The sequence below is a fragment of the Mytilus edulis genome, chromosome 14, assembly GCF_963676685.1.
Source record: "Mytilus edulis chromosome 14, xbMytEdul2.2, whole genome shotgun sequence".
Lineage (NCBI taxonomy): Eukaryota > Metazoa > Mollusca > Bivalvia > Mytilida > Mytilidae > Mytilus > Mytilus edulis.
In genome coordinates this window covers 21843321-21859433 of record NC_092357.1, presented here as the reverse complement: position 1 = coordinate 21859433, position 16113 = coordinate 21843321, and the positions used below count along the sequence as shown (strand labels likewise).

Sequence of the window (16113 nt, the reverse complement as noted above, 5' to 3'; positions counted from 1 at the left end):
CACTTCTTTATTTACACAGAAAACCAACGAATTGCATGATGATACATTTTTTGTTCATGCCTTATTTCGCAGCATTGCTAATAATTACAATTCTTTTTCAATATTCATGTCAATTCTTTATTTGTCCTGTCATGCAAGTACTCGAATACAACCACAGTCTTCTGAGTGGTCAGTTTTCCTACCGATGGTTGGTTGCAAACTCCCCGGCAGTTCCAGTTCCGATCCGCATACGGGCCCGAATACTACTCTACACTATTTGATGGAGTAAAGGAAAACAGTTCCGGAACGGAAACGATCACTGTCCGGAGTTTGGGTTGGTTGTTCTCTACAGGTACAAATCCACCGTGCTGAATGGAGCAGGATCTGCTTACCCTTCCGGAGCACTTGAGATCACCCCTAGGTTTTGTTGGGGTTCGTGTTGTTTATTCTTTGGTTTTCTATGTTGTGTCATGTGTACTATTGTTTTTCTGTTTGTCTTTTTCATTTTCAGCCATGGCGTTGTCAGTTTGTTTTTGATTTATGAATTTGACTGTCCCTTTGGTATCTTTCGTCCCTCTTTGACAATCTTAACTATGGTTATATAAAAGTGATGCAGATTAAACAAAATACTTTTGCACTTTGTGCAGTGAAAACGTTTTAAAAAGAATTGTGAGTTTTTATTCTGACTCTACTGGGTTCTAATCGTATTTGTTTTTATTTATCTTAAATATCTTAAATGCATGCACGACTAAGGCCGTACGGTGACCTATAGGTCTTAATTTCTGAGTCAGTTTGGTCTCTTGTGGAGAGTTGTTTCATTGGCAATAATAACACATCTTCTTTTTTATATAATCTTTTAAAATAACGTGAAGTCTATGTTTGAGGAATGCGTTGCAAGCGACTAAAGGTGATTTGAATATGATGTGTTGCGTTTCTATACAGTATAACATAATCACCTTTTTAAATGAATGATAAATAGCTTACTCAAAATTATTTTATATAACTCTGACGATATTTATTAGTGTTTTGAAATCAGGTATCGGGTAGTGATAAGACCCATAAACCCCAAAGGTATTTGAGATGATCCATCATAAATCTTAAGAAAATATTAATATATTTTCAATAACTGGGGAAATAAACATATATAGCAAATACCATATAAGCAAACATTTTATGTACTTCTATAGAAGTCAGTTCGAGTTCACACACATGTAGTTAATTGTCTAGAAAATTCATAAATGTTTTTAATTAAACAGTTGCCTTTTAAACGTGCGAAAACTACATGCATAGGTATTTCAATACAACATAATTGAAGTATCGACATTTTATCGAGTTAAGGATGTACTTAGGTAATGATTAGGAATTTTTGTCAAATTTTTGGACTCCTGTGTTTTTTTCCTGCGATACAGGGTAAAATAGTTTACCCCATACAATCATTTTACTTTTCATATAAGACGTCAATAGCTCAAAAAAGTCATTCACCAAAATTGAATCAGAATACACATTTTTCTATCAATGAATATTTGAGACCCTATTAATACCAATGTACATATAGGTTAAAGCACGAGTCAGCCTTTTCCCGCCTTTAAAAGAAACAATTCAAATACCTCCATAGGGAGCTCCATAAACTATTTATATGTTTAGCTTATGTTGTTCCTTAACCATGTTAACGTTTATTCTTCAGACTTTTAGATTTTTAATTTTGCCTACGTACATTCTTAACAAAATTACCACAAGACACAAATTGTCATTTGCTATGTCATCTCAATGATCGACTTAACAGACAATTATCAAACTGATTGTTGTTTAAGTTCTTATTCGGAATCAAAGTGAAATATTTGTCACTGGTCTACATTCATAATGTTTCGATTTTGAAATTATTACGATCTACAACACCAATAAATTTCAAATGTGTCTTTTTTAAATCAAAATTTTGAGACATCAGAAAAAAATAGGGTTGATTTTTTATCAGAAGCTGGAAAAACTATCAGCAACCGCATAACATTAGACATTAGACATTAGACATTATTTTATTATACCAATCATGGGCCCTTGTCGGGCAAGATACAAAATCATCATAATAATAAGGGAAAATAATTCGACTGTCTTTCTCCCTTATTGGGTTTTAAATCATCCATATTGAGTGTTTAGTTGTCATTTTTTGTCGAACCTTTGACTTTGATCTAACCAAAGAAGTTTACACTTATCTTTTGTACATATAATGTATATCATCAATTATTTATTTATTATTACATGTACAATACTAACCGGGAAGTCTGAAACAGTCTCCTTCCTTTAAACATACACGTGACGAGTTTATAATTCGGCAAAACTAGGCTTAATTGAAATAACGTAACCTTTTTGTATGACATCACATGTACTCGTCGAAAAGTTTTTCCTGGTTTCACCAAATACGGATTTAATAAAACTGTCAAAGAAAAATAATTAAACCATCATAAATAGTTCAAACGTTCCGAATGCATCCTGTATTGAATAATTCGTAAACAAAAAAAACATGCTTTAGAACTTGTCTTTGCCTTTGCTCGTTGATGTGACATATGACGTGGACCCTAATTGACGTGACAAACCGGGTACTCCAACAGATTTAATAAATCTTAATTTCTCTATATTTTTCTAATGTTATGAAAATAAGAAAACCCTGCCACAATAATATAATTAGACAAACTAGTCAATGAATTCACTTTACCATCATTTCATCTGACATCGTCACTAAAGGTTTCATTTTGAGTTAGATCACGTCTTTATTTTAGTATTCTTTAACTTTTCCAATAGTCCATTTTCAAATTTCCGACTTTTGACTCCGGAATTTATATTGTTTCGGCATGGTAGGACGTTCTGATACTCGGTCAAGCAAGAGCAACTTAAATAAGTCAATTCAAAATTTAAATCAGTAAAATGTTGTGAGAGAAAGGTACATGTAGCTGCTTTTAAAATGCGTTCTATACATGATTAAATCATCGAAAAACAGTAAAGTTTCCCCCCAAATGGCACCCATTATATATTATATTTTACTTCTTTTGGTTGCTCGTAATTGACCGAGTACTAGAATATCCTACCACTTCAGCACTCCAGTATTAAATTGATTTTTGTCTATGTTTTCAATTAGTTTCCCTCCTTTATTATCTATGTTTGTTATTTTTCTTTATTCTGTAAGCCCCATGTAAAACTAATCGCATTAAATAGTAGTTTGTCTCCAACTCTAATTCATAGCTATGATGCATATATTTGGAAGCCTGTGGTACAAAGTTTAGTCATACAAAACACTTTGATGTCTGGCGCAATATCTGGTGCGAAGTCCAGCCTCACAAAGCACTTTGATGTCTGGTACAAAGTCCAGTCTTACAAAGTTTTCTGTTTCTATTGTAACGAATATTCACTGCTTATTTGAACTACACGTTAAGCTTAACGTTGTACTGCATATCAGGAATGTACCCAAAACATAGTACTAATAATGTATGTTCGTACATAATATATATCACGTATAAATATTCCAGTTAAAGTTCGTTATATTTACTCAAGAGCAACATACATGTTTGTTTTTAACTAGTCGTTTTAATGGTATGATTAAACTGCTTTTGATTGTTTGAAAGGGCATTTCTCGGACTTGGTCGAGTCATTTTCAAATTTGTTTTGACTTCTTTTATTTGTGTATTTTGTGTTTTTGTTAGATATGTTATGGCTTTGTATCGATCTGATGAGTTAAGTAAGGCCTTTTCCACTAACTTTTTAATATTCGTTTATTGTAATATTTTGTTCTGTTCCAGGTTAGGTCGAGGGTGTTGCGACACCAAAAATGTTTAAATCCGTCGCCTTCTGTGTCCGTCTAGCCCAAGACAGGGGACTGTAGTTCATTGGTTTGTTGCTGTATGTCTTCTTATTCTAAACATATCGTGGTAATGTGAGTCGAGTCACAAACTTTGAGTGACAGTGAAAGAAATGATTCGTTTTAACGTAAAATTGATAAACATAATCAATCAGCTCTACATTTTAAATTATCTAAATATGTAGGTTACTTTAATTTTAGTCAACAGAAAAAATAAACCGCACACCTATAAGGGAGCTACCATTTGATTTTTATGGGGGGGGGGGGGGGGGGGCTAGGATGAAATTTGAAAAAAATAGACAGGACAGGAGTTTTGAGTAAAAAAAAAGGCAGGATGAGACACTTTGCAAAAAAAAGCAGGATGACAATTTAGGTAAACAAAGTCAGGATAAACTAATAAAAAAAAGGCAGGACCGAATAGAGTGGAAAATAAAAAGGCAGGACAGAGATTACAATTAAAAAAAAATGCAGGATAAAATTTTTCATCCTAGCCCCCCCATAAAAATCAAATGGTAGCTCCCTAAGTCAAATACGTTTATCAAGAGGTGATATTGCAGATTTTTATCGCTTTTAATATAAAATGCTGTCAAACGAATTAAATTCCAATACGAATGTTTGTTCAGCATGGAAAATATAGTCTATTAGTCTTATGTGCAAACATACAGAAACATGTATGCATCAAAGAAGATTGGATATTTTCCTGAAATTGTTCATTAGACGTTGAATATTATGTCGCATTAATTCGCGTCAATTTTCGTATAATCAAAGTCACGCTGGCATTATCAGAAGGAAAGAACAAAAATACTTAAGTTCTGAAGTTTCAAGCAAGTCTAAGCCTTATGTTTTTAACCTGAAACAAAGACATATTGATACAGGCTTGAAAAAACTGAATACATGACGAACAAAAAATACCATGATTGCAATTTCATTATGTGAGGAAAGATCTTCATTATTTGAAATTTTGTTTTAACCGTTATCAATGTGGGTTTGTTTTTTTTGCCAACTGGTGTATGTAGTCTTTCTAGAAAGTTGTTTTGTTCGTCCCGAGCAATAGCTGGTTTCTCAGGGACAACAAACTTGCTTTTACCCTCATATCTAATTAATATAGATGTATCATGTTAACTTGATTGAAATGCAGATCATATGACCACCGTTTGTTTACAATGTACATGTTCATATATGACATTGGCAACAACCCTTTTCTACTTCGAATTTAGAACCTTAGTCATTTAATGTTTAGTTCTATAATAATTTTTTATATTTGTGTGGTACGAAAACAATTTAAAACATGAACTACGTATTTTGTTTATATGTCTGCGAAATAAACCAGTCTTGAACTAAACATGTGATTTCGTTAGATTTCCCAATAATTACCAGCAAATGATAGACAAACAGAAAAAAAACCTGATTTATTCATTCAGTCACGCAGTGCATGTGAATTTACACAGGAGAAGATAATAGTGTTCTTTAATTTGAAAACAGAACACACGCAACTGATATGATAAAAACTCTTTCAAGACTAGTTTTTCTTGTTTATTCATTTGGAGAGGGTCTGGAAAGGGTTTACAGAATAGAGAATAATGGGCAAACTATTTCTTGTTTATTCATTTGGAGAGGGTCTGGAAAGGGTTTACAGAATAGAGAATAATGGGCAAAAACTTCAAAATAAAGGGCAAAAAAATACAGAATAGAGAAAAATGGGGTACTAATATGTAAAGAATAGAGAATAATGGACAAAAAATATAAAGAATACAGAAAATTAAACAACACAGAAAAGAATGACCCCCTTCCTTTCCCTCTTTAAAGTACGTATGCAGTTCCTTATTACTATAGTATTTACAGTACATGTTTGCTTATGCCATGATATATCTTAAAAGTACAAGAAATCCATAAATCTGTTATCTTCTATTCCCAATAGGTTTTCTTCTTCTACAACTTATATGAACAATCGAAGTGTTAAATTAGTTTTAATAATATAAACAACTTGAGTTATATCTCATTTGAAAATGCATTAACAAGCTTATCAAAGTGATAAATATTTAAGAATTGCTAGTCGTATTTTTCGCTTTCTGGTTCTTAACTCAAACATGCGCGATTTTATATTGTCATAAACTAATCAATTTCTAAATCTCTATTCTACGTGTAAATTATTTAATCAAGTACGTACATTATGCGCCGATGAGGATTGAATTATTCGTTGTATTTGTCTATTCATTGTTCTCAACTGAAATCACGCGAGAGTTTCTATAATCACAAACTAATCGGTCTTCTATTAACATTGATTAAACGTGTAAGTCTTAAGTCAAACCACGCGAGAGTTTCTCTTGTCACAAACTAATCAGTCTCTATTAACATTAATTAGACGTGTAAATCTTTAGTCAAACCACGCGAAAGTTTCTCTAGTCACAAACTAATCAGTCTTCTATTAACATTGATTAGACGTGTAAATCTTAAGTCAAACCACGCGAGAGTTTCTATTGTCACAAACTAATAAGACTCTTCTTTTAACATTGATTAGACGAGTAAATCTTAAGTCAAACCACGCGAGAGTTTCTCTTGTCACAAACTAATCGGTCTTCTACATGTTCTATTAACATTGATTATACGTGTAAATCTTAAGTCAAACCACGCGAGAGTTTCTCTTGTTACAAACTAATCGGTCTTCTATTAACATTGATTAGACATGTAAATCTTAAGTCAAACCTAGCGAGAGTTTCTATTGTCACAAACTATTCAGTCCTCTATTAACATTAATTAGACGTGTAAATCTTAAGTCAAACCACGCGAGAGTTTCTCTTGTCACAAACTAATCGGTCTTCTATTAACATTGATTAGACGTGTAAATCTTAAGTCAAACCACGCGAGAGTTGGAAATAATAATAATAATAAATTCTTTATTTTCAGAAGGCAACACATTTAACAAAACATTCAATCGTGATTCAAACCGTGGTCTTCTACATCTACATATAAGCTGGATATACTATATTGACAAGTAAACCAGTTCCAGATATAAGATAACACAATTCTTAAAAACAATTTGCACATGCAATCAAAAGAGTAATAGATAAGCAATACCATGACATTAATACACTGTCAAGTTACAAGAGTACATGCAAAAAATTTCTTGAAGAAATCGATTAAATATGAATACATCTGATTTCATGTTGTTAATTTGATAACATACTTTCAATGATTTTCTTAAACGGAGTGTAATCATTCAGCATTGTGCTATTCTTATCACTTGTAAACGTTTCTTATTTTATACTCTTATCTCATCAATATGACATACACTGTGCATCTTGATCTTAAATTACACCACATCGAAAATCTCATTTATCCTTTTTTTAAATTATGATTGATTACTGTTTGATTACCACCCATTGGCACTTATTCACGCACGATAATGATGAGGATGATGATGTGAATGATTATGATGACGATGGATCGATTATAGGGTTTTTAATTTACGTCCAGGTAAAAATATAACATGCACATAAGGCCGATAATATGTTAATGTGGTATGTATATGAATCCTGCTTTGGAAGAGCATTTATTGTTACTAGTCTTCATTTCAAAGTCACGACGAGGCGTTCATAACTAAGCTTCTAACCGGAATTCTTGTTAGATGTCGAGAACGCAACGTCGATGCCTTGACAATCAATGATTTGGAGTAAAATACAGACATTAGCATATATAATAGGCAAAAAAATATAACAAATACCATTATAACATGCCCCACAATCAATTTTATTATTCCGTTATTCTCTATTCCTTATTTTCGTTTGTCTATTTTTGTCTTTTCTGGGGGTTTTTCGGCACTATATTCTTTATTTTTCACCCATTATTCTATGATATTTTGTAAACTTTATTCAGAACCTTACGCAGCACGAAATATATATCGCACCCGATACATGTACCAATCCAATTGCAGGCGTCTAATATTTTCCTAAAGTTTGATATTTCAGTTCAAGCACGTACCCGATACATGTACCAATCCAATTGCAGACGTCTAATATTTACATAGAGTTTGATATTTCAGTTCAAGCACGTACCTGATACATGTACCAATTAATTTGCAGACGTTTGATATTTCCCTAAGGTTTGCAATAACCAGTTCTACAGATTTTCTTTTGTAAAATTCAATTAATCGTTTATTGATATCAATCGCATAGTCAACAATACATTATTTCCAAAAGTCCACAAAGTGAAGATGTTATCAAAAGTTGTATGTTTATGCTTATCACCACGGCAACGAGAGCGTGAGCAAATAATTTTAAAGATAACTGGAAAAACGCTGCAACTTTACAGTTAAATAGTTAGACATTTATTTTACCGTGAAATCATTGGACAGGAACGACGACTTATAATTTGTACACTTTTCATTACTTTGCCGTTTCCTGCGGGCAATCATCTTTATGAAAGTAGATATGTTATGTTGAAGAATAATTGTGAAAAAAATAATTCAACACTTTTATATACCAGAGATAAGCACAGTACTGCTACTATTGGAAAACGTTCAAATCTGTCCCAGGCCCTTCTTCTTACTTCTTTGTTTACAGAGAAACATCAGCTAATTGCATGATGATTACTTTCGGGTTCTTGCATGACTGCACAGTATTGCTAATGATTACAATTTCTAATTTTCATATATTTTTTTTTATATTTGTCTTTTAATGTAAGTAATCAAATACAACCGCAGTAGTTTTACGACCATGTCATCTCTCTTGGAGTAATCGCAGTCGGGATATACCCGTGTATATACACTGTGTATCATCTACATCTGATATAGGTACCCTTGACCTGGTTATCTGTTCATTGTTTAAGAAAACTAATCATACCACATCTTCTTTTTTATATTACATTACTGATAATTAATGTACATATATCATAATACTGGTACCCAGGTAGTTATACGCTGGTATTTGTACAGTAATGTTGTTTTTCTTAGACAATGAACAGCGAACCAGGCAAGGGTACCTATATCCAGTGGTGATGATACACATTGATATATGTAGCCTTTTTTCTCGGACGGTTATAAGTATACTGAGTTTCAATAGAAACGCAATCCATTCGCATGTATTTTCCATTTAACACTCAGGTGCACTGGACTCCATCTTATGAAGAAAAAAAATAATTATCTAGGATTTAAATTTTTCATACCGAAGGTCGGTGGTTTTCTCCCAGCACTCCGGCGTCCTCCACAAATAAAAACTGACAACCAAGAAATAGCACAACGTTACTAAAAGTGGCGTTAAACACCGATCAAACAACCAATCCATTTAATATAAAGTCAAACCGACTGGTATTCTTTGGAAGTTTACTAATCGTTCTTAGATTTTGAAAGCATATGAGGGTATTCACACGGAACATTTTCATAAATCTTCAGGTCTTCTTGATTTTTCAGAATTTAACCTTCAAAATTTAAACAATTTAAACAACAAAAAATGAATTTGTACTTTAGCCGCAAATGTCCAACGTACTTTATTCTTGCAAATCTTAGCTAAGGATACATTATATAAAGGTGATACAGATTAACAATTTTCTTTTACAGTTGGTGCAGTGTGATAACGTTTGGAAGAAATGTGTGTCTTTTAAATGTTGACTCCTCTAAGTTTTAACGCCAGTGTTTATTTGAAGCTTATGTTTGAAGAATGCATTGAAACCGACCAAAGGTGATTTGAATATAATATTTTGAATTTCTACAAACAATCAGTTTAACATACTTGTTGTAGTAATGTTGACAAATAGACAAGATCTTTTTGTTCAACCTAGATAAATCAACATTATTTTACACAACTCTGACGTTGTTAATAGTGTTTGAAAATCCGGTATCGGGTAGTGACAAGATCCATTAACCAAAAAGATTTTTTTGAGATTATCCGTCATAAATCTTAAGAAAATATTAATATATTTGCATTAACTGTGTTTTTTTTCCTGTGATACAGGGTAACATATTTTACCCCATACAATATTTTACTTTTCATATAAGACGTCAATAGCTCAGAACAAGTCGTTCACCAAAATTTAACCAGAATATGCATTTTCTTTCAATTTGAGACGCTACAGTAATAATACTAATGTAAATAAAGGTAAAAGCCTGAGTCAGCCTTTTCCCGCCATTTAAAGAAAAAAAAACAAATATCTCGAAAGGGAGCTCCATAACTTATTTATAATTTTAGCTTATTTTGTTCCTTAACGTATATTCTTCAGACTTTTAGATTTTTAAAATATTTGTCACTGGTTGACATTCAAAGAAGAACTCATTGACAAGTATTCGTAGGGTGTAGTGACATCATTTATTCTGCGATTTGCAAAAGGAGGGTCTTTATTAAAAAGAAGGTACTATGATTGCAAATGATACAACTCATTACAAGAGACCAAATGCCACATATATTAATAGTTATAGGCCACCGTACGTACGGCCTTCAACACAGGTGATTTCTGTAGTCAAGAAAAGCTGAAAGGATGTATTTTATGAGGGTCTGAATGGGGTTTATAGAATACAGAATAATAGGCAAAAAGCGCAGTGTAAATGGATAAACGATACAGAATAAAGCAAAATAGGCAAACAAAAAATTAAGTCAGAGTTAATCAACATTTACTTGAAGATGAACGTGCAGTCTGTTTGCGGAATGCGTTGCAAAAGACCAAAGGGGACTTGAATATGATGTGTTGTGTTTATATGAACACTAAGTTTAACATACTTTTTTTTAAGTAATGTTGATAAATGTTTCGTTCAAACTAGATAACTCAAAATATTTTACATAACCCTGACGATATTTATTAGTGTTTTGAAATCCGGTATCAGGTAGTGCTAAGATCCATAAACCCAAAAGGTTTATTAGAGATGATCCATCATAAATCTTAAGAAAATATTAATATATTTTCATTAACTTGAGGGAATAAATATCCATATAAAAAAAACGTATTAACAAACATAAACATTATATATACTTCGGATCTATAGATGTCAGTTTAAAAAGTTCACACATAATATGTAGTTAAACGTCATTCGTTGAATGTTTAGAAAATTTATAAATGTTTTAATTAAATTGTTGTGCGTAAAACATGTGAAAACTACATGCATTTGTAATTTAATTTCAATATAAAATGATTGAAATATTGACATTGTATTGACTTAAGGATGACTTAGGTGAGGTTTAGAACTTTGTCCCCTGTCAACTTTACCCCTGCGATAAAGGGTAAAATATTTTACCCAAAACAACCATTATTCTTTTCATATAAAAATTCAATAGCTCATTAAATGTCATTCATCAACATCTAATCAGAATATAGATTTTCTTCTATCAATTTGAGACTCTTATAATACCAATGCAGCATATAAGGGAAAAGTCCGAGTTGGCTTTTTTCCCGCCATTTAAAACAAATCAAATATATCTCGAACAGGAGCTCCCTAACCTATCATTATTTTTAACTTATATTGTTCCATAACTAATATTCTTATTTTTCATATACTTAAAGTATCAAATTGCAAATTCGAGATTTTTAATTTCATCTTCATACATCCTTAACAAATCTGAATTACTGTTATGTTTTATTTGGGTAAGTTAAAACGAGTGACTTGTACATGGTGTTCACATTATACGATGTTAACACCATATCATCTTGGTTGGAGATTTCTTAGTATGTTATTTGCAGGGAACATTCGTGCATCTTTTTGAAACAAAATTTCTGCCAATTTGTTCATATAAGATATCGAATAGGTAACCAAACGACAAAAAAGAATAAAGAAAAAAGGCATCTAGAGGTCAACATGTGGTCTCCAATGATTTATTAAAACAAATGTCATTGTCAAATCACTTTACAAGATATGCTGTCCAGTGATTTGCCATTGTTGTAATGCAATGTTCTTTCAACCAATCCATGCCTTTTTTGTAGGGGGGAAACAATCAGAAAATAGTTTTTTTGATTTATTGATATCTCCCGCATTTGTATTTAAAGATTAATGGTAGAAACTAAGTCGAAGGTATATAGTAGGTTCTTCTGCTTGTTGTTGGATACATTTTAACGATTAAAGAACAGCATCCTCCTTCTTTGCTTTTTTTTCATTATAACTCTTTATTCCGTATGCTCTTTCTTCTACTTTTTTTGTTCATTTCTCATTATGTAAAACCTATCTAGATTTTTAATCGGTTCACCTCACAACTTATATCAACAATGCCTGTTGTCTGATTTTTTTTTGTATGGTAACCATAAGTTAATGTCATTTGTTAGATTTCATGAGCACAGAATGACGAAGGATTTTTCAGTAGATGCTAATCCAAATAATGTGTTAAGATAACACCCCGATCTGTACATATTTTATATTGATGTTGCACGATTGTGGTCAATGTATAAGAGACTCCTGTCACTAAGCTATTCTATCTATCTCACAGTAATACAATCTGTGAACATATCTCGTTACGTACAATGCTCTCGTTAGTGCCTCCGCAAACTTTTCTTTCTTTATTCATACAATGCTACATGTATATACAGACTAAATATATGTTTCTGTTTGATTATATGTTATACACCTTTATTCGTCAGAAACAATACTGAAATATTTCTTAAGCTTCCAAAATAAACTGTTTTCTCAGAATGGTTCTTCGATTTGGAACTGAAACTTTAAAGGAACTTCAATCCAATGACACTTAAACTAAGTAACCGATCTTAAAATCTCGTAAAAGATTCAGAAAAGACAAATTAAGGCAGGAAAAAATAAGCGAGACCGGGTACATGTACGTCGACATGGAAACCGACGTAAGGTTGTGGTACAACGAAAGAGAATTTCGGATGCATTCATGTCAAGTAATTCTAAATGGCGTGAATAATTTTTAACCCTCAAATAAGAAAAAACTAAACACGCACCAGATGTACATAAATAAAATCAGCCATTACCAGTTAGAGTACCACATAGAATGAGACAACTTCTTGTAAACAGTTTAGATGCTGTACGGTATGGGTTTTGCTAAATGTTGAAGGTGTATTGACCTTTGACCTATAGTTGCTTGCATATATCATATTTTGGTTTCTGGTGTATAGCTACCCTTTTGCCAATCAAACAAATTAAAACTTCTTAATTTAAAAAAAAACACCAACCGCATCCCATTTTTTCCCAATCAATATTAACAACTCTAAAGATAAATCCATTAAAAAAAGTAAACCAAATGCAAACTGCAGGTTAAAAATATTAAAGTCTTACCTTGATTGAAGTACCCGTTAACACACCTTTAATCAGTTGTTATCAACAGATGACAATAGTCAGGAAAAAATCAATTATTCTAGCAATCCCCCTATTACAAAATGAACATTAATTTAGTTTAGAAATATCAAGAACTTGGAGTGCATTTCATTGGCCTGCAAATATTTCCAATAACGGGTATATTTATCGATACCTGGGGTCAAAAGGCTATAACTATTTATTTCTCCACCTGCAATTATTAAGTGTGTACACTGTAATTGATACCCGATTAAAAAAAAGCTGTTTTTAGAATCATATATGGGTGGTTTCATTTTTTACTTCACTCTTCATTTGTTTTCTGGGCGTCTGCTGTTTCTCTTTTTTTTTTTGGCGCGTTTTCTTTTGGATACCTAATAGAACCTCTAATCAGTGTTGTACATCGTATAATTTGTAACCAAAGAAACTGAAATAAACAAACCATTGTGAACCGGTCGTTTACTTAATTAAATAATTAGTAGATTTTAATTCATGATAGAGTCGTTAGAATAAAGTGAAAAGTATCGAAAATCGATGAAAATAGCAGCAAGTCAGTCTAACTGTTCACTGGATAAGATTTTTTTCTCTTCGTGAAATCGATATACTGTAAAATAACGTTTGTACTTGATATTGTTTGTCCGAGATTTATTTTATTTTCCAGATGTGATATGGAATGCTTATAGATTTACTTGGAATTTTGTCATTTATTTTATGAAGCGTGATAGTATCAAAATGTGTCATATGTTTTTATAAACGAGATAGTATTAAATTTTGTCATATGTTTTAATAAACAAGATCATGTCTAGATTCGTGCACATTAAATCACAGTTATTGCACGTTTCACAATACTATCATGTCATTTACAAAGACATAGAATCGATAGTAATAATTATACATTTCTATCTTTAGATCAAGATAGCCAATTAAGAGTAGTTTTAAAGTTATCTAGTTTTTGTTCTGTTGTGCTTTCGTTGATAAATCAGATTATATCAAGAATAAAGAATAGGCTAGGGTACTACGGCCCCAATGTCACGAAATAACAGTCATAATATAAGTTTCAAGTGGATAATAATATTCTGTAATATAATTTCTACTAGATCTGTACGGAATTAAGGTCATAGAAAATCCGTTCCTCAAAATCAGATAAAGGCATAGTTTTTAACAAGGTTTCCGGCGAAACTTTTGTTGGAAGAACAAATATACGTTAATACGAAAACCCCATTCTTTCCAACGCGTGTGATCGAAAAGTGCTGATATTTAAAAAGTAAAATACATCTTCCAATAGACTACAAAAGAGGGGCGAACGATACCAGAGTGACATTCAAACACATAGATCGAAAATAAACTGACAACGCTACAACTTACAATAGACAATAACAATCAAACCCAAGGAGTAAACAAAGACTCATAAAACCAAAAGACATTGACATAAACAGTTATAAATAATAAATGAGAAAAAATACGAACTCCACTAAAAACCGGGAGTGAAATCAGATGCTCCGGAAGGGTAAGCATTTCCTGCACCGTACACGACACCCGTCGTGTTATTTCCTTGTTCATTTCGCTAAGGCTGGAAGGTTATTATGACTGAGGAAGAATATCCGATATGATTTCTGACACACTTTTGTCATAATGGCCAATAGATCACAACCGTTCCTAGGGTCCCGAATTGTTTTAGTTGCTGAGTTTATTCAGAATTGTATACCATAGCTTACGTACGGCATACATAGTTAAATACAAAGTTTCTGGTGGGTCGCCTGCTAGGACGAACAAAAAAATCGTTGACACCAACCCCCAATCCTTTCCAACGCCTTATTGCGATCGAAAACCGTAACACATTACAAAAGTCCTAAAAAAGACCACAACTATTCTAGGGTCCCGAATTGCTTTGGTTGCTGAGTTCATTCTGGATTGAATGCCATAAACTTGGTGTTAATTACAGTTTATTTTAAAGTGTTTAATAAAATCTATTCACAGTCAGATCGTTATGTTCTCAATGAGAACTGATTATAGATTTCTTTTGAACAAAGTCATTAAAGTTACATATCCCAGTTGTTTTACATAATCTACCCATAAATAATTGAAATGGCAAGTCAATCCACCATGCTCACAAGTAGAGAGAAAAGTTTGTATTGATATAAAGTCAAATAAAAATAGATTAAAATCAAATAAAGAAAAGGTATGGGCCATACCATATGCCACGAGAAAAGGTAGAAGTCATTTGTTTGTTTTATAAAAAGAAAAACATTGAAAATTGCCAGATATGAAATTTTGGCTATTTTAATACTGAATTTCTTGCATCTTACTGCCGATTCCACCCAAAATCGTTAAACGAAATTAAGAATATGTAATCGATCATACATTCATTACTTATTTATGTAATCCAGCGTGTCATCTACCAACTGTTCACCATGGGGAGCAGAAGTTGAATTTCGATCATGATCAGTTTATGGTAAACGTTTAAGACCATTCTCTGAAAGGAAAAAATAGAAAAAAAAGAATATTCCATCCAAATTGGGATCACCAATATGAAACCTACTATGGATGACTACTGAAATCAAAGAGCTCATCTGTACAAAAAGAAAAACGCAGATATAATAAAGCCAAAAAGGGGTCAGTTGCAAGGAGTAAAGGAAAACATTCCAATCATACAAACAACAGTTTAGAAGAAGATGCATACATGTATAGTCCATGATGAATATGTCGCTAATGTACTCACATCTCGTGATGAAGAAATTTATAATCAAAGAATATCTACAAGACAACCACACAATTCTTGTCTAACATTTATAACCCGAAAAAAGACAGCAGTAACATCACTTTGCTTAGACAAAAGGGAAAGACATGATTTTCTTAGTAGGAAAAGCAAATGTATTGAACCAACAATATGAACATTTATTCCCTGAAGTTGACTTTATTAAACCAACAAAATAATATTTATTAGGATTACCAAAATCATAACACAGTTCAATGATAGCTATTACTATTACAACACTTGTCATTTTAAACAGTATGAGGAAATAAACTCAAGGAAAGCTACAGGACAAGACAACATACCACGTAGAGTATGAGG

General features: G+C 32.3%; 1 protein-coding gene across 1 annotated transcript in view; it reads right to left on the bottom strand.

The window, feature by feature from the left end:
• Positions 1-13271, bottom strand: part of LOC139503827 (sphingomyelin synthase-related protein 1-like) — a 54385-nt gene extending 41114 nt beyond the window's left edge. The window contains exon 1 of the mRNA XM_071293760.1: positions 13026-13271. The gene's annotated coding sequence lies outside the window, so the exon portion shown is untranslated. The remainder of the gene's footprint in view (positions 1-13025) is intronic.
• Positions 13272-16113: the final 2842 nt, after the last annotated feature.